This window comes from Brassica rapa, chromosome A02 (assembly GCF_000309985.2).
Source record: "Brassica rapa cultivar Chiifu-401-42 chromosome A02, CAAS_Brap_v3.01, whole genome shotgun sequence".
Taxonomy (NCBI): Eukaryota; Viridiplantae; Streptophyta; class Magnoliopsida; order Brassicales; family Brassicaceae; genus Brassica; species Brassica rapa.
Genome location: NC_024796.2, coordinates 21,191,973 through 21,212,412, shown reverse-complemented (window position 1 = coordinate 21,212,412; position 20,440 = coordinate 21,191,973). Strand labels below are relative to the sequence as shown.

At 29.2% G+C, this 20,440-nt stretch overlaps 1 long non-coding RNA gene and 1 pseudogene across 1 annotated transcript; one reads left to right on the top strand and one right to left on the bottom strand.

Annotated features, from left to right (window-relative positions):
* Positions 1-316: 316 nt before the first annotated feature.
* Positions 317-4,667, top strand: LOC103848859. Its single transcript, XR_629267.3, has 2 exons — positions 317-2,581; positions 2,720-4,667. It is a non-coding gene; the product is annotated as an uncharacterized LOC103848859 (long non-coding RNA).
* On the bottom strand, positions 3,704-19,904 carry LOC103848858 (annotated as a pseudogene).
* Between the last annotated feature and the right edge of the window lie 536 nt (positions 19,905-20,440).

The following is a 20,440-nucleotide window of genomic DNA, read 5'->3' as shown; positions in this document are numbered from 1 at the left end:
TAAGTTTTGCGGCTGACACAAATCACAAAAACCAGATAGGAAACATTGATTATAAAACAAAAAAAGGGAAATAAGTTTTATGCTCTTGATTTATTCACTATTGACTATCCATAAGTGATTTTATTTTCTATCTTTATATAACTATGCTTTCGTTCTCAATTATGTTTCATTGGTATGAGTTTAGTTTTTTTTAACGTATTCTATAAATTTGGTGAATTACATAAGTGTCAATTTAAAAAGATGGACATCTGTAAAAATTAGTTTCACTCGAGATACATATCTAAGAATCAAAATTTTGGAAAAAATCACCGGCAGACTCTATTCACAGGTTAGTGTTCAAATCTAATATATTAAATTGTTATAGAATATGAGTGCAGGCTCGAAATATAAATGTTTGTCTAGTATATATTCACCAGTTCGGTCTAAATATAATCTAATTATAGAACAACAAAACAAATTACTTATTTCATTAAACTACGCTTTTGAGGTTTAGTTACGTAAGAGTATAATTAAAAAAAAATATAATACTTTAGCATTCTAATATATGTAACCTATGTATAAACTAGGAACTGGTTGATTTATTAAATGATAAACCAAAACTTATAATAAATATTTCAGATCTCTTATTCTTACAATTATAATAGCTAGAAAGGATATTAAGAAGAAACAATTATTAGACGAATGATCAAATCTCCCATTCTTCGAACAAACTCAAAATGAGGTAATTGAAACTTGTCATGATATTTCATACAAAAATTTTTAGGAATAAAAATAAAGACTAAACTATATATAGTGCTTGCAATATTAAAAATCACTTCGATTTGAAAAAGTGTATTTATTGGATTGTCAGAATAAAATAAAATATTAGAAACCACCTACTTAAAAAATAATTTGTATACATAAAAGTATATACATTAGAGTACACACATAAATCAAAACCAACACTTTTTGTTAATTTACAATCAGTTTTTGGTAAATAAATTGAAGCAATCGTTTTATTTACTTTATATGGTATATAATTAAACTTTAATGATATTGACATATATATAGCATATATTTAATATAAATATTTATTATTGGCACTTCCTACTCATATGGTTTTATTAAAATTTGTATATTTGCTGTAACAAAAATTGAAATCGTTAATCACAAATTTTTAATGTGATATTTTTCAATACAAATTTCAAAATTAAAATATTAAGATCTCAATAATTTTTCACTACAAATTTTCGAATTAACATTTTTTTATATTTTTATATAGTATATAATTTAATTTAAATGATATTAATATTAATAATATGAATTCTATTAATGAGACTTCAGATTCATACAAATTTATGATAATTTGTATCTTGTTTGAACAAAAAAGTTAAACTATTGATCACAAAATTTTCAATGTGAGAATTTTACCATTTTTAGTAATTTATAGTCGCTTTACAAAATTCAAAATATAATGTATAAGAAAAAATCTAATTTTTATTATATGTTTAATGTGATTGTTTAATTTTTTAATAATATAAAATTAAACACAAAATAGAGCGGATAGAAAAATTGTTATCAAATATGTATTATTCATAATTATTAATTATCATATATATGTTAATCATATTAGGTAATTTTGTAGCTTTTATCTAAGTAAAGAAATAATATTATTTTGTACACTACTAATCAGTTTGATATTTAGTTTAATAAAAAGTAAAATATATATTTATATGAACTAACTTATTTTTTTTTGGAATTTTAAGAATTATTTTCTTGATAACATGTGAATACAAAAATACGTTGTAATGTTCCAAAATTAATATATAGGGAATGATTAAAGATTTATAAAGTGAAAAGAAGGAAACGATGTCGGCGAAATTACTGTATATTCCGGAAACCGAGCCAGGGGAATAAAAACCAGCGTAAAACAAATCTTGAACAAGCAGGAATAATCAACAGACATATGGTAAAAGGTCCACGACAGCAGAGAAGTGCCAAAACAAAAACACATTTTCTGAATAGAAGAACGAAACTCTTCCTATTGATGACATTTGTATAGAAAATAAAATTCCAAAACTAGAAGGAAGTAACCACGACAAGAAAATCCAAGTGACTGTCTTCACCGTTGCTGCAACTAAGGCCATAAAGACCAATTCCCAAATTCTAAACGGAACATGACAGAGGAATTTGTAACGTCCCGGTTTTTGTTAACCGGAGTTGGTTTAAGAGGAGCTCCGCCATTGTTGACGCATCACCACCGTTGGGTTGATCAGTGCCGAGTCTAGCCACCGTATCTCTTCGCTATCGTTCATGGCTTTCCATCTCTATGAATCAATCTCCACCGAAGAACACAGATGTAATCACCATATCAAAGCCTTGTGATATTGGTGCTGGTTGGCTACGTTACGAGACGGAGAGAAAACGTGACCATAAGCCGGCGCCACCGTCTCATCATCAGCAACCACCGTCAACCACTGATTCGCGCCGCCATGAGCCGAGAGTCACCGGAGGTACATCCCATGTCTCCGGAGATCCATGTTGCCATTGTTCAAGTAGCCGTCATCACCGATAGTCAACTCCATTGTGATCCCCATCCAAGGTTAGGATTGTATACCTATGTACTTGATTCTTATGTAAGTTTCTATAAAGTATACACCATAATCTAATCACCTATTTCTTTTGTGTAATAATGTTTTATGCTCCGATTGGTCCGGATGTGCCATTTTCTTAAACCAAGACGGAAGGCATAATTATACTAAGACGTTTCCTTGTTTCACAAGTCAACCTGTTTTGGTTCTTGGTTGATTTCTTTATCTCCGAGCTCGGCTAAGGTGATGACTATTCTCGTTATTTCATGTATGCGGCCTAGGACTTTGAATAAATATAGTTTAGTTCTAATATATTTCGTCTCTGTGAATTTAGTCGATCTGGTGTCTGTTTGGAGTCTGATTGATATTTATTTAGGTTTTTTACTTAAACCGAATATATAAGTTTAGATGGTTCAATTTTTATTGTTTCATTTAAAACTAGTGAATAATAGTAGTTGTTTATTAAGAGTTATGAGAATGTTAGTCGGATACAGAGAGACATACTTCTATAGCTAGAGTGTATGTGTTGTGGTTTGTTACGAGGCAGCTTGAGTCGACCTGTTGATATTGATAAGCGTCTCCGGGCGGTGTGTATGGGCACTAGTCCCATACAAGAATCCTCTTATAGGAGGAGACCTCTATTTGGGGGTGTGCGACCCTGTAACTAGGGATCTTGTTTGTTTTTTGGGTACTAAAAGTGTCGTGTTTGTCATATGTTAGAATTAAATTATATTTATTCGGAGTGTTATGCATGTACTTCGGGTTTAACATCTCATATCTTCTAGTCATATTTCTTTCTTTACCATTTGAGGTGAGACAGACGAGTACATGATATTTGGATGGATTGGTGCTACTGAGCTTTTTATTCAGATTTTTATTTGGTTTATGGTGAGTGGAGTTGTGTATATGGGCTATTGTGTTATGAAATATTTTTGGTGACACACTGTTCTCTAGATAAGAGGTGAGGGGTCTCACAGAATTACACCATGAATGTCAACATGAAGGCAAAAATAAGGTGCAGACAAATTGGATATTGGAAAAAGAGAACAGAAATATGACTAGAACCCAAACACTACTCAAGTCTTGCATAGCAAAGAACAGAAATATGGCAATAGTTGAAGAAATATTAGAAATGTTGTCGTCGAAATAACTATATTTCACTAAGCAGCTATCCACACCGTTAAAAGATCCACGATTTCAAATTTGGTTGTAGATGCACAACCGGCCCAACTCTCCAAACCAGAACTGAAACAACTATGATACTGGAAATAAAAACTCCCCTGCCAACCAAACACCACAATAAGGAGCACACCAACAAGACCATAAAGAAAAATGTACCCGCCTAGAAACACACGAAAACTCTAGTTCCATACAAAATTCAACCATTTGAAGGTCCTCCTGGTAACATGAAAAGCACTGCTGGACCACGTGCAAACGGATTTCGTCGCGATCAACAAAAAGAATCACCACTAGATTTGACTGGCCAGCATCAACGGAGCTGCTTGTCGTGACTGGACTAACATGACATAACTGAAACTTGTAACTTCCCGGGGAGATACAAACTTCGAGGACCAAAAAAAGTACTCAGAGAATCTATATGTAGGATGAAAGAAACTAGGAATCCTCCTGCGCGGGCAAGGAGTGCCAGCCACAGGAAGGACTACAATCAGAAAACGAAGGGCTTTGCGGCACACAGGAAGGTACAGAAAAATTGGTCATAATTTAGTACAACCTCGGCTGAGAAAAAAAATTAATTTGGCATAAAGAAATAATTTTGACTCCCTTCCTAGGTTGCACGGAAGCTTCATCGGATGTTCGCTTTCCTCGTTGGAACCGGAATCAGAATCAGAACCTTGTAAAAGCTTACAGAATCTCGCTTTCAGAATTCTTCTAAAATATTCTATTTAAAGATAGCTTACGATTTTTGGAATCATGCTTCCGTTTTAAAAAAAAACATACAATGTCACAAATAAATATAAAATATAAAATTTAATAGTAATGAAATACAGAGAATAAATATACAAATATTAAAACTAATACTATATCTTTATGCATTGAAGTCTGGTAAGAGCAACAAGTTTAAAAATAAAATAAAAACATATAAGAAACATAATAAGGATAATAAAACTTATTACTTAATACACAAAACTTGCACAACTAAATTGGAGAAAAAATATCCAGAAACAAAAGGTATTTTCAACAACTTTAATATAATTTATGTACTCTCAATAATACGAAAAACAAATTAAAAAAGATAAACAAACAATAAGTCTCAGTGACACAACAAACAATAACACGAACTATATCAATCACATTATTAACACAGTTTAGTACTTCATAAGTGGAGAACAATAATGCATACACAGTTCATCATCACAACTCTAACCCTATAACAATACAAAAAATTTGAAAAACAACTCAAAACGCAAAATTCACAACTACAATTGGTTATAAAATGTTAAAATTAATTATTATATGCTTCTAATACGTACCATCTTCTTATTTTTTTTAAAGTGATTTCTATGCTTACAGACGGTTTTTTTTCCGGGTAAATGCTTTCGTTTCCACGTAACATAGCTCGTTTCTTTCCAAGAAGATTCTCTAACGAATTTATAAGGAATAGATTCTTAAAAACATATCTCGTTTTATATATTTTTCTCTTTAATTTAATCCTTATCTATTTACCTTTTTGTAAGATAATTCTTTTGTTTACTTCAGAAGATCTAGTGGTCGCACCTTCAGCAAATCTAGTGGTCGCATTGTTCTTTCTTGTTTTGTTTTGTTTTTTTTTTTTTTTTTACAACATCAAACAAAAATTAACTAGAGACTCCTACAGGTCTGACAAGCCAAACCGGTGAAATTGAATCAACATAAAGCAAAAAAGAAAGAGAACTCCTCACACCGTGTGTCTTTCTTGTTTTTATTTTGTTTTATCTTCTTTTTGTTTCTTAAATCAACTGCAATTTACAAGTTTTCTGCGAATCAGAAACTTGATACTAAAAAATAACAATTTCGTTGCTGTACTTATTAAGCATGGTCGGGCATTTTAAAAGCACTGGGAGATGCAATATATATAAATTATTCGCGAAAACAAAAATGTAGGCTAGATGTGTTCAACAAGTTTGTACATTCCTATACTGAATATGCACTTCTAATATCAAATATGTAATGAAAACATGTCAGATGAAATCTGAAAATGTCCATTTCCGATCCTTGTTTCAAATACATTGTACCATGCAATACCGCCCATGCGTCTATTTTGACATACTCATACTAATTTTTTTCTAGATACTATTTATCTAAATTTTGTGATTGCTTTTTAAATTATGATACTAAAAATATTAGTTGTCCAGACTATATAAAAATAATTCAAACTCAAAGCAACTTTTGAGTTGAGAGGACAATGATTATTTTCCATTTTTTATTTATCTTGTTCTTTGAATAATTATGCTTCATTGGTAAATTGGTAAAAAAGATTATGCAACTTAGATTAAATTAAATTTATCTGAGGATTATAAAAGCGGGGCAATTTTCCCCGAAAGAGAAACTTCATTTGTTACATCTTTGGAAAACAAATCATTAAAAAACAAGTGTCATATAAACTATAAGAAATATCACCTTTTAGCTTACTTCAGGAGTACAATAATTGTTTCAATAAGCATTTAGACAATACGAAGAGAAAAATTTCAAAATATGTCTTTCAATGTTTAAAATAAAGTCCTAAATTACATATAAGACACCATCTTTTCTTTAAAAGTAAGACAGCAGCTTAAACTTGTAAGAGTTGTTTCTTTAAAAAAAAAATGGTGGTATATAGGATAATATATTTAATTTATATTACATGATTGAAATATTTGTCTCCGTTATATGATTGAGATGATATTTTTAGAAGCAAAAAAAAAAAATCAAGAAACTGGTGTGATATGTGGAGAAGATGGTTTTGTCTTTCTTCTTTGTCATGAGAGGCGAGCAGTTCTTTGTCTGTAAGTTCAACGAGAGACATATCCACGATGTCGTTCTCAGTCCCACTATTATCCCCTCTCCAAACAGTGATTTTTTCTTGCTTTTATTATCTTTTCTTAACACGACTAGCAATAATGTAGCACTGTCAAATTCACAATTTTAATAATAAACTAGTTAATATACCACTGAGTTCAATAAAAGAATATACCACTGAGTACTCTAACTCAACAATTCAACTCTATCTAAAAAGGATTATTTACCTCAAACGTAATTTTATTAACTAGGATGAGATCCACGCTCTACGTAGAAAGACATGCATAAAAATAATATATTCAGAGTAGGATTGTTCAAACTAGATTTTGATCTTGTCTCGGTTCAGTTTTTTGAATATTTTAGTTTATAAAAATCAGATTCCATATTAAAATCATATCTGTTTTAGTTTGGTTCAGTTTATATATTGTCAGTTTTTGTTTTATTAAATTTTGATTTGGTCTCGGTTTGGTTGTTCAATATTTTAGTTTTCAAAAATTAGATACCATATTAAAATCATATTTATCTTGGTTTGATTCGGTTTATATACTGTCGGTTTTTTGGTTTATTTAATTTTATACCAAACAAACTTAAACTACATTTATGTTTTATAACATTTTGTCAACTTAATTTTGTATGATTAAAAATAAAATTTATTAAATACTACTCTTATTTTTAAATAGAATGTTTTCTATTATATTTAACTACTAAAAATAATTGTTAAATAAATTAGTTATTATAAATTCATAAGATGAAAAGAAAAAAGATTAGCAATATACTAAATCGTAGTAGTGATACAAATTGTTCACAAAGATTTTGATATTAGGTTAAGATCGTTTATATCCCCTATTAACTACTACGAATTGCACTTATTATATTTTTTACTTAATTCCCAAATAAATATTATCAATTCTTGCCTTGGTGACAAAGTTTTTGCATTTTAAATAGAGATTTTCCTTAATTTCATATTACCGATATTGTATATCAAGGCAATTATATTGATATTTAATCATAAGAGTTTTAAGTTAATAATCTTTAATTGTTTCTTTTTAATAAGGAAAATATAACAAACGCAAGAGTAAGGAAATATTCCAACTTGATACTTTCATTAATTTATTTTATCCCTACCACATTTTTGTTTCAATTTCGCTCGGTTCAATTAAAAAACAATTTCCACATCAAACCAACATCAACAATACAAAAACCGGACCACCTCGAAAACAAAATATACAGAAGTTTATCCCCTATATATCATGGCTTCCAATAGTTTTGTTGCAACTTTAGTAGATAATTAAGTCTAAACATATGCAATAAACAAACATTATGCAATAAACAATATTGCCACAACGTCCGTGTTACATAAACAAACAACTTCTCACAACGTGATCATATACAAATGTTTGTATATTGCATATGTTTAGACTTAATTCTACTTTAAAAATTTTCTATATAGTTCTTAACATATGCTTGTCCCTTACACAAAAAGTCTACTTTAAATTTTTTTCTTGTAATCTTCAAAAGTCTAAAAAAATGGAAGAAAGAGCGTGTTATTACATACGGTTCTTCTAAGTATAATTTAGATAACAATAATAATAATCCATGTCGAGTATACAATCTTCTTCTGCTCGTGTTTAGTTAATTAAACATAAACCATATCCAGTATACAATCTTTTTATGCTCATGTTATAATATATGGTTCTTATAAGTAGAGTTTATTTATATAATGCCCCTAGTGAATCCATACTTGATTTTGGACCAATATTTTTTTCAATTGATTGTAAAGTTGTCACATAAAGTAAATTGGCATCTTAATTAAGTGACAACTCAGTAAAATTTTTCTGTAGTTATTACAAACTTAAGGTTATAATTTTTTTAATGTTCCTTTATTAATATATATGGGATGGCTAGAATCAGAAAACTATGAATAGTATATATGGAACAAAGGTTTGAAGAAGTATATAATAATAACTAGTTAACCACCATTAAACTTATTGAACCAACCATTAAACTTAGTTAACATAGGGAGTTATTTTTTATTGGTTGTTCTAATCCGGTCTGGTTACCCAGACCACCTCAAGCTTGAGTAATAGAATGACCATTTGACGTAAAAAAAAAAAACTTATTGAACCAACCGAAGATATAGCATAAAAAATAGGTTTTCTTGTATTTCCAGTCACATCGGGACAAAAGGTATTTCCCGAAAAGAATAAGATCAAAAGATGACTTTGGACCCATCTATACTATTATTTGCGAAATAACTTTTAGCAATGGAGCTCTCACGTTGAAAGTTAGAGCGGTTAATATCTATACTACCCTTAATGAATTTTATATATTATTAATTATATAATCAAAAACAAATTTTTATTAATAATATTAACTTTTAAAAAAAAAGATAATTCTTATATATTGTGTTGTTATGTTAAAACATATTTTTCAATTATAAAATTTAAAAATAAAATATAAAACAATTATAATAAATTAAGTAGTTAAAGTCAATGTTATCCTTGATAAATTTTAATTAAAATATATACTTAATTAGATTTTTGTCATATATATGTTAGATTTAATTTTTTGAAAATATAAATAATAAGTTATTATGATGGTTTTTGAATTAATAAAAAATAAACTAATAAATATTTGTAAAGCGATTAAGCCCGTATATTCAGGCAAGACACCTAGTTATCGTTTATTCGACTATCTATTTTACCAAAATACTTTGGTATTTGTTATAATTTATCTTTAGTAGACTCTACAGTTCTACATGTTTGACAGAGAAGAGTTAAAGAATAATCTATCTTGACTATCTAAAATTTAGTTTTTCTTGTTGTAGTTTATCTTGAGTAAGCTCTAGGTTAAACATGTTTTTTTTTTGTTTAAAAGGTTAAACATGGACAAAGAAGAGTTGTAATAAAGATAACACAAAAAGAACTTAACAAGCCGGTCCAAGAGTGCGTAAGGCCCACGAACGGTGCCTGTTTGATAAAAAAAAAATATTGGGGTAAATCAAATGCATATGTAAACACAAAACATATTTATTCAAGATTTTGAGATCTAATAACGTTTTAGCTGGTTAAGAGTTTGGACAATATTTTATCAGTTACAGCACCCATATTTATATTATTATTGTCCTTTGTGTTTTAGGCGGCAAACTACAAATCTGACTAAAAATCACGCTTTATTTTATACTGGTTCTTATAAAATTGGGTTAACCTAACTTAGACCGGTCCAAGCTACACATCACTACATACACAGAAGCTTGGGTTCCGGTTTATTGGACCATCAATGGTTTGAAATGGATTACTTGATAAGCGCGTTAACTAGATCGAATTTAGCCATTTAAAGGAGAGGTGGTCAAAGAGGATAAGCCGACTTATAGAGAAAAAAGAAGAAGTCGAGTATAAATAAAAAGAGACATTCACAATCACATAGAAGTCATAGGTTTTCATAGCAGTACTGTTCTTGTCGAGTTCTTACTCTTGTACGATTTTGCTATCTTTTATCTTGTAATATATCTTTAATCTCTCAATAAACGTCTTTCAAATAAACATCATCGAATTTGTACTTTCATCTCAAACACAATGAATTCAAATTAAACAATTGACACCGTTTGTGGGATCAAACCGACGACCACACTTTGAGTTAGAAAGTGTTCTCTGGTCACACAGAACTACACCAATAGGTGCAAAAGGAAAGATGTTGTTTTCATTAACATACGGTGTGGAAGCAATGATTTCGGCCGAGGTCAATGTTCCTAGTCTTCGTCGATCAAAGATGCCTTAATTATTGCCCTTAACAAGAAAATGATGATGGACACTTTGGATGAAATAGAGGAGTGACAAGCAAGATCTTCTTTGGATACATAATCTCGCCGAAAGTCATTTGAACAATAGAACACTTTAGCTTGGTGACCTTGTCCTCTGAAAAGTGTTTGAAAACACTAAGACTTCCAAGCAGGTTAAATCAGAATCAACTGAAAAGATCCTTACTAGATCATCAAAGTCATGAATCCAGCCATCCAGGTGTCTTCCGACTTGAGACATCATTCAGAGAAGCGGTGCCGCAATCGTGGTACCCAATGAAGCTCGAGAGATATTACAAGTAAGATCACTCTTCTTGCATAAAAGAGTAACTACATATGATTTGACATATATGTATTTTGTTTTGTATATATTAAACACTTTATAATGTTATCTTATGATTAATGAAGTCTTCTAACATATAATGCATTAAAAGACTTCTTAGGAAATCTTCTCGGACAAATAGTAAATTTATGGTTTAGAAGACTTATTGGGAAGTTTTCTTGTGCACTTTATGTTAGAATTTCGAATCAAGAATATTTAATCCAATTGAATTTTTTGTCTCCTTATATAAAGAAAATTTACATCTTCTCTTTCTTATTCTCAAATGGTTGCAACAAAATGTAATATTTCCCATTCTAAAAATATTTAACCTCTCTCCATTCCCCTAAACATTATTTTCAAAGTAATTTGTACATGTCTCGTCGCCACATTCATTCTTAATAAAAAAAATAACATATCGTTTACAAAATATGACATGAAATCAACGTAATTATGAGATGTACAATTATTTTTTTATAAACACTTATTTTTGGCAATACTTTTATCATTATTAATTAAACTATCTATATAAATATTTATTTTTGGAAACACTTTGTAAATATAAGTTAATAACTAATACTCATATATCACCATAAATAATATATATCAAAGTAAAAAAAAAACTAAATATAATTACAACTCTTTTTACATAAAATTATGTATCATATTATGTATAAATATATAATCAAAATTACTCTAAGTGTACATTAACAAATAAAAAACTAAAGCAATACTAATCAAATAATACTTTGTTGATAGTTAAAGGATTAAATTTTATTTAAAATTATTAATTGAATAGGTTAATTATCATATTACTTTTTACCATTTTAACAGATTTTAACTAAAACGAAAATTCAAAATTTCTTAGAATTTTTACATTTAAATTAAAATATATTTAAGACTAAGTAATCAGAGACATATTTAAATTAAATCAAATCAAAATATTTATGAAAAATAAAAGAAACAAGACTACAAAATATAAAAGTAAAATAAAATAATGCCTACATGTAAACTAATTTTGTTTAAAATAAATTAATATTGTATTAAAATTATTATAGCTGCACACGGTGCAGGAAACTCCTAGTCTCTTTGAACTTGAAAACAACAAAATTTTAGATCAATTTCTCATCTTTTTGTCTCATATCTTTTTTACTATTTTATATTTGTTTTGCAGATTTTTATCTTCTACTCATTTAAAATAGATCCAATGACATAAAATGGTAGAATCATTAATTTCGGATATGTATTTTGTGTTTTTTTATATTAGGTTCGCATAAGATATTGATCGTTGAGAATAGTTCCTGCGGTTCTGGCGGTGGCGGCTAAACCGTTGAGGTGAGAAGCTGCGTTTATTTTGGCGGTTTCTTCCGCTAAGGCGTCGCAGAAAGCTCTATGAGTGATGAAACTGTTTCGCCTGTTTCAGCCAAAATTAACTTCTTGATCAACATTTCTTTTGACGCTGATAATATATATAGATATAGAAAGCCATATATATATATTACAGTTTTAATTTATAAAATACTCAAATGCAGTTTGTACAGATTATAAATTATTGATTACCATTTTTTGTATGTGGAGAAGAAAAATTTCAAATCTAGTTATCAAATTTCGTCAAATAAAGTATAATGTGTTATAAAATACTGACGCAAATTGAGTTATTATAAAAAAAGATGAAATGTTATTTTGTACCCTTTTTGTCAAAGTCATCACACAGTAAAACATTTCCCATGCAATAAACTTTACCCACTTCAACAAGACAAACAAAAACGCATAGAAAGTGACAAAACTAACTTAAAAACTGAATCAACCCATATATATTGACAAAGAAGAAGATGTAGACATTATAAACAGTGGCGGAGCAAGAAATTATTCTTATCTGTGGCAAAACTATAAGACACTACTAAATATCTTTACAATTTTGAATTTTAACAGGAGTCTTAATAAAAATCTTGACAAATTTACACTAACTTAAAAGGTTTTTGGTGAGCAAGTGCCCCACCCAATGTCTGTACGTTGGCCACGGACTCTAAAGCTATCTTTGTAAAGCTTTGAACTTATCTGGAGAAAATGGTCCCACAGTCGCAACGGTACTCTCTAGTACCACATGTCTTAGAATGAGCTTTGTAATCTGAAAGAACAGCGTATCTCTTGGCACATTTCTCGCACTTCCACTTCTTCTCGCTATGTTTCCTGCAGAAATGCTTTTTGATTCCGGTGAGATCTCCCAGAGCTCTAGAGGAGTGATGGTGGACACAAGTCTGCTCCGGGCAAACATAGACACGCTTCCTCACTTCTTTGCTTGTCCTCTGCTTTAGCTTCGACGGAAGATTGTGTCCTCTACGATGAAGCTGTATGTAGCTGTAAGTTTTGGTCTCTTTGGAAACCGTTGCCACATACCTCGCATAGGAACGGTTCGTAGCCATCAAGGTCTTAGGAGACAAAGCTATGACTTCAGCTTCTGGATCTATGTAGATTATTAAGATTTTTTTGTTCCATTAGGTCAAATCGGAAACAAGAAAAAAAATATTTTGTATTGGATCATGTTAGTCAAATTTAATGTTCTTTTTTCTTTTGCTTTAAATATATTCTCATCGAAACCAAATACAGTTTCCAAATAAGAGAAGAACTCTATAGATCACAAAAAGTGTTCAAATTAAATTTAGAAAAACCTTTTAAGCTATCCAAATATCCAATAATCAAAGATACACAAGGAAAGTAATTAATATATAAGGGGGGGGGGGGTGAGTTAAAAAAGGATTCTATATAGGGTTTTCTTTATAGGTGATGATCAAGCTTAGCATTAAGTATAAACTAAAATAGTTACCAGGATTTTCAGGCAGATTTCTTTTCTTCTTAACAGGAGGAGGATTGATGAGAGATTCATCTGTCATGTCTTCTTCTTGTAAGAGAAATTAAAAGTTGGTTTTGAATATAGTTGAGAGAGAGAAGGAGAAGGAGACAAAAGGGTAATATATAGGCGAGAAATATAAAAAATACTAAGAAATCTGCAAGTTAAGTTTGAATGGGAAGGGAAAAAAACAAAGATAAAGATATATTGGGTTCTCCACTTATACATCTGGCTTTAGTCTTAACATGTACCACTCCTTATGTATCAGCTCATATATGTATATACATATATATATATGTGTGTAGGTTTATGAGCATCTTGATATCTGTTAAGCTGCTGCTGCCATATTTATTAAGATAAAAGGATAATTGTTATTTTCTCCTTTTTCTTTACCAGATTATTTTAATAGGGCATGGAGTGGATCTCGGTGGAAAATGATAATATGAAAGTTAGAAAAAAAAATCATAAGATGAAAGTGATAGTAGCAGGACCGACAGATTTTATAAAAATAAAGATGCAAAGATAGAAGAAATGTACCATGCCTCAAATATATTATAGGCTACCTCTATGCCTGCAGTTTAACTATCAATTATTTATTTAAATATAATAGACAAATTTATACTCGTTTGATATTCATTACAACGATATAAATATTTACAAAGCAAAAAAATTATAATAATTTGTTAATATTTAACTTTGATTTTAAATTATTTTATAATTTATATGGCTTATTTATTTTAAATACCATTTGGTTAATTTAGATAGACATATTATTTTACTATATAATATTTCATCTGTGGTTATTATTTAGATATATTAGATAACATTTAATTCTCCGATTCAACCATAATATTTTTATTCCATAGACTAAAAAGTTAATTAATTTTGTTATTTAAGTTTAATTTGATTATTTTCTTAGGTTTGTAAATATATTTAATAAAAATTGTGTATAATTTAATCTATGTTGTTTTAGGAATCAAATAGTAAAAATAAACTAATGTGTTGGCCAGTTAAAAGTTAGATAGATAAATATAACAACAATAATTTTTTTGAAACCTCATGCACATATGAAACTTATACAAAAGAACTAAATTGTAACAATTGGTTAATCTCACATATTTTTTTAATAATACATATTTTTCAATCGTTATGTAATTTATATGTATATAACACTACTATAAATAATGTGTATCCAAGGGATATATACCTTAACACTTTTGAAAAATCATAACAATGTGTATCCAAGGGATATATACCTTAACACTTGACAGAAAAAAATCAACATCTTGGAACTAAGTCCCAAACAAAGGTATCACAACAAGATCCACAACCAAATAGGTTGTAGGATACAACTTCACCTCATATATTAGGGAGATGGTGCTTTACGGACGGCTCATAGAAGGAGAATGACACTTTTTCGGGACAAGGTTTGTATAATATTTTGGAGGGTTTTGAGGGGCTCATGGGAGTATGAAAAACAAGGGCTGGCCTTTCATCTTTACATTCGGAATTAGAAGCTTTCACATGGGCAATGGAAACTATGAAGAATCTTCAACAGTTTTATATGACTTTGTAACATATTATTTTAAGTTGGTGAAGATGATTTTAAAACCAGAAGAATAAAATGCTTTTGCAGTGAATTTCGAAGACATTAGTGACCTGCAGATCATTCATATTCCTTGAATGAAGAATACATATTCATAATAATATGCTTTTAAATTATTTTTAGTTAAAAAAAATATAATCTAGAAATTACTTAGAATCTACAAAATATTTTAATTATTTTTTTTGAATGAGCTTTCAAATTTTATCGGTTATGTTTCTTTATACAACTTCAAACCATTGTCACTTTTTTTTTGTTATTATATTTTATTTGTATTTGTACAACCTAATATATCCATAATAATGATACCCAAACCACTCTGAATCTTACATTAAGATTACTTAAATAATTTTCAGTTTATTTTTAAAAAATAGAATGTAAAAATTACTTGGAGTTTACAAAATATTAGAATTATTTTTTAAATGAGCTTTCAAATTTTATTGATTATGTTTCTTTATACAACTTCAAACCATCATCACTTTATTTTTTTCTAGTTATATTTTTGTAAATCAAATTATATCAAATTATTAATTTTTTTGAGAATATACTTATACATCTAAGGTGAAAAACCAAACAAATAAAATGAATATCGCTAATTTGAAGGAATACATACAGAATGATTAATTATATCAATACAAATTCTTATATCCAAAATTAAATGTTTAACTAAAAATACAATTTTTTCATTAATTTAAACATACTCGATTAAAACTCTGTAAACCAAACTGGTAACTATGTATCCATATGAACGACGTAGGATGACTCATTTATGGCACTGTATGGAAGACTGTCCGCCCTTTCTATTCTTTATTCAAGGAACATGAATGATCTCCAGGTCACTAAAGCTCTCCTTCGGTGTTTTATGTCTTCGAAATGTATTGCAAAAGCATGCTATTCTTCTGGTTCTAAAACCATCTTCACCAATTTAAAATAATATATTACAAAGTCATATAATATACATGTTCCTTGAACGTAGAACACAAAGGGCGGACAGCCTGGCATGCCGTACTCGGAAATAACCGTCTTTCCTCGTTCACATAGACGCAGAGTTACCAAGGTGGTTTGCAGAGTCTTAGTTGAGTAGGTATGTCGATGACAAAAATAAATCAACACTTCTCTCATTTGGTTTACCCCAGATAATTTCTCACAAGAACATGTATTTTCTATTCAATTTAGATGTTATAATTCTAAACACATATCTAATTTTGAAATAAAAAAGAAACCTAATGTAGACATATCTTGCACTTGAAACCTCACCATCAACACTTGAAAAGAAAAGGTAAAAAACACACAGAAACATTTAGAAGTTCCTCTCACTTAAAATTTTGTAATACTTCTTGGCATGATTATTCATAAAATTTTGGGTACCTTGGATAATGTTTTTAGTGACTGCAAATATTTTATTCAGCAGCTTTTTGTATTAAACTAGTCTAAATATCTAAACCATATACAGTAAAAATTATAATTAAACTAATACTCGATAAATTAATAAATATGATAAATTAATGAGTTTTATTAGTGTTGAGTTTATCTGATAATATGATACTTTTCTATATGATAAACGAAAAAAATAAAATCTTTTGTGATATATAATTTCATGAAAATAATAAATGAACAATTCGTTGATAGAAGGTTTATGTAAATATAAAATAAAGCTTTTCATTATATATTTTATTCACAAGGGAACTATCTCTAATATTTCTAACACTTCAACTAAATTAATATTATATTATCCTATTACATATAAACACACATTTACATTATGTGGTACATTTTTCTTATAAACAAAATATCTAATAATAATTAAATGAAAATAGAATTCATAATGTAATCAATAAAATGTGAAACCAATTATTTTAATATTACATAAAATATATGAATTTAATTAATATAAATTTATAAAATATAATAGTCTCAATATTGCTAATTTTTTTAAAGTTTTTACTTATTAAAGAAAAATCTCCTTTTATACATATTAACTTAATAAAGATATTTAAAATTTTAAAAATTCATGCAAATTTAATTATAACTTAAAATTATGTTAGATCATCTGAATAAGTACGTATAGTTTTATTATTATATATCAATAAGTACTCGCATGACTATGCACTTATTTAGTTTTAGTGTTTCTTTTTAGGTTAAATGCTTGTACTAGATCAAAATTAAGATTAACTAATAATGAAATAATATTTTGTGGTATAAGTTACAAATTCGTATGTGAAAACTAAATCCACAAGAGATTGCTTTTGAGCGGCTGTGGCATATGCACCTATCTTTTTTCTCTCTCAAACTTCACTTTCAGATATATGTCGGGTGGGGCTTTTCCGGCCGACGACCTCGTCAGACCGTGTGAAGGTTTCCCACCCACCCCCTTTGCTCGGCAACTGAGTTTACTGACGGAATAACGATATTCTGTGACGTTTGATGGTGTTTTCTTTTGCTTCTGAGGATCCCTACGAGTGCCTCGAGGATTCTGGTGATTCGTCTGTTGAAGGTGGTGGCTCTACTAGAGGACGCTGGAGCAGCCGGAAACTGTAAGTCAGCTACTCGGATCTCTACGGTTTGTTTCTGATATGTTGAGAGGAGGTTTTTTGTGGCGGATCTGACTAATGAGCGATTCTCTCGGTTTCGATTCTTGTTCGGTGTTGCTTCCCTCTTGAACGGAGTGTAGAACGAGGTGCATGTGGAGGCTCGGACCTGTGAGATGGTTTTGCCTTTCGCAATCGACGGTGGATTAGGGTTTGGGTGTTGGCTATCTTGCGATTCCAGTGTTCTGTGGCCACGGTGACGACTCTGTAGTGGCTATGCTCTGACGATATACCATGGAAGAATCTTTCGACTGGCTTGGACACTCCACCTTAGTGATGTGGTGGACAATCCGATTTGCTGCCGCCGGTCTTCAACGGAGGTGGATGCTCTGCCTCCTTTGTCTTCTTACCCATGTTCTTTATTCTTTTTCTGCTCTAGATTGTTATTTGTTTTGGCTTGTTTTGGTTCTCTCTGTAACCTAGTTTTCCCTGTTTCATCGGCGGTTCGGTGGTTGGTTGTTTTCTAATTTTCTGTACGAAGGTTGATTTAACATATTATATTTTACTTTAAAAAATATGGAATGAACTTCCAAAGGGACTGAACCAGCATGCACTATTTGTAGCATGCACCCAGGAGCGGAGGCAGCATAAGAATAGGGATCAGTTGACCCCTCTACAGCTCTACTTAAAAAAAAAATTGTTTTGTTTTAAGCAGAATTTGTATTAACCCCACTAAAAAAATAATTTTGATCCCTTATAATTAATTTCTAAATACCGAAGATAAAATTTAATAATACAACTAAAATAATTATACTTTTTATCATAGAAACTTTGGATTTTTATTAGTTTTAACTTCATTTTTCTATACTTACGCAAAAATATAAAATCCCTAAACACTTCTTGTTATTTTAAACTTTAGTAATATGTTAGTTTAAGCCCAAATTGTATTAGGTCCAACTAATTTACAATATAGAAACATTATAAAATAAGTAAACTTAAAAAAAAGAAAAGAAAATTTGTTCCTCTTCATCGGGAACACAAGACGATGGCGAACTCTCAACTGGTGCTCTATACTCCTTCTGTTCTTTATAGATCCATTTTTTAGAAAAAAAATTTGTTTCAAAAAAATATATTTTTTACATTTGCAAGACATTAATTAATAAAAAATTGTACTTTTCAAAAAATATAATTGTGTTTAATAAAATTTCATTGATTAAAAGTTATTGGGAATAGTTAATTAAGAAAAACAATGTATTGAAAAATATAATTTTAGATGTTTTTTTAATAAGCGTGAAAAACTATAACATCGATCTTTTAGAAACGGAGGGAGTAATTATTTCTATTTAAAGTTTAGGTTGGTTTTCTATATTTTTTTAGCTGATAAAACAGTCATAAACAAATTTCAAGCTATGAGTGTGCGTAGAGTGAAAATGCTATAGTCGTATGATTTAGTTTGAGAAGATTTTAGAGATAAAGATAGAGGTCAGTTTTTATTCATTGTTTCTATGTTTTTTTCTTGAAAACATTAAAAACACAGAGCACTCTAAACCAAGAATGAGTCATTGTACGAACGTTTTTTTTGTTTGAATTAATTCTTACATTCAACAAAAAGGGAGTGTGCCTAGAGTATATTTGTAATTTTTTGTAGTTTATAAATTATTTTTTTTGTTTTTTCGTTCCGATCTCGGTAGAAAAATTTTCTCGCTCTGCCTCTGCATGCACCCGTACAACCGTCACGGGCGAAACATGATGAGAACACGGCACGTTCGTCGCGTCCGCATGTCTTTCACGTGTATCTGAGCTGTTTCGTGCTGCCACGTCTTCTCTCTCGAGACTGTATTCTTATAATGATTACCATTTTTGATCATTTGCATATCCATAACCATTGATCAAAGTCTTACGGACTTGCGCATTTCTCCAGTTCGAGTATTATCGCTATACTGCGATCTAGTTATAAAAACATATTGCATAGCACAAATTTTCTTATATTGTATATATTCTTGTCTAACATTATAAACAGAAAATTTGTTTGTAGACAACTAGCTACTAACATTAGTAAAATTGTCATCTTAACCAAGTTCGATCAGTTCTTTCAAGCCTAACTAGGTTAAGACCCGCGCCTTGCGCGGGATGAACATTATATATATATATATTATTTTATATATTATATGTTTCTAACCTATTATGAAACAATAAATATATATTGAATAATTAAAAAGTCAGTAATTATTACCTATATAATTAAGTTGGTGCGAACATATAAATAAATTTTATTAATCCAAAAGAATATTTTTTTTTATTTGATATGGTATATAATTAAATTTAAATGATAGTAACATATATATAGTATATTTTAATATTAATATTTATTAAATGATGCTTTTTGCTCATGTTTTTTTTTTATCATTTGTATCTATTATAGCAAAAAATTTAAATTACTGATAACAAAATTTTCACTGTGGGATTAATAGTTTATGTAATTTATAATATTTTTAAAAATTAATTTGTCAATATTTTTTCAAATTTTTTTTTGTTAAAAGTAAATTTCAAAATTAAGATATTAATTTATTTTCTTATATGACATATAATTTAATATGCATATACATATATATTTTTATATATATATTATTTTTAATACTTATTAAATGACACTTTCAACTTATATGATTTTTTAATTATTTGTATCATGTCATAACAAAAAGTTTAAAGCATAGATCACAAAATTTGAATGTGAAACTTTTAATGGTTGTACTAATTTATATTCTTTTTTAAAAATTCAA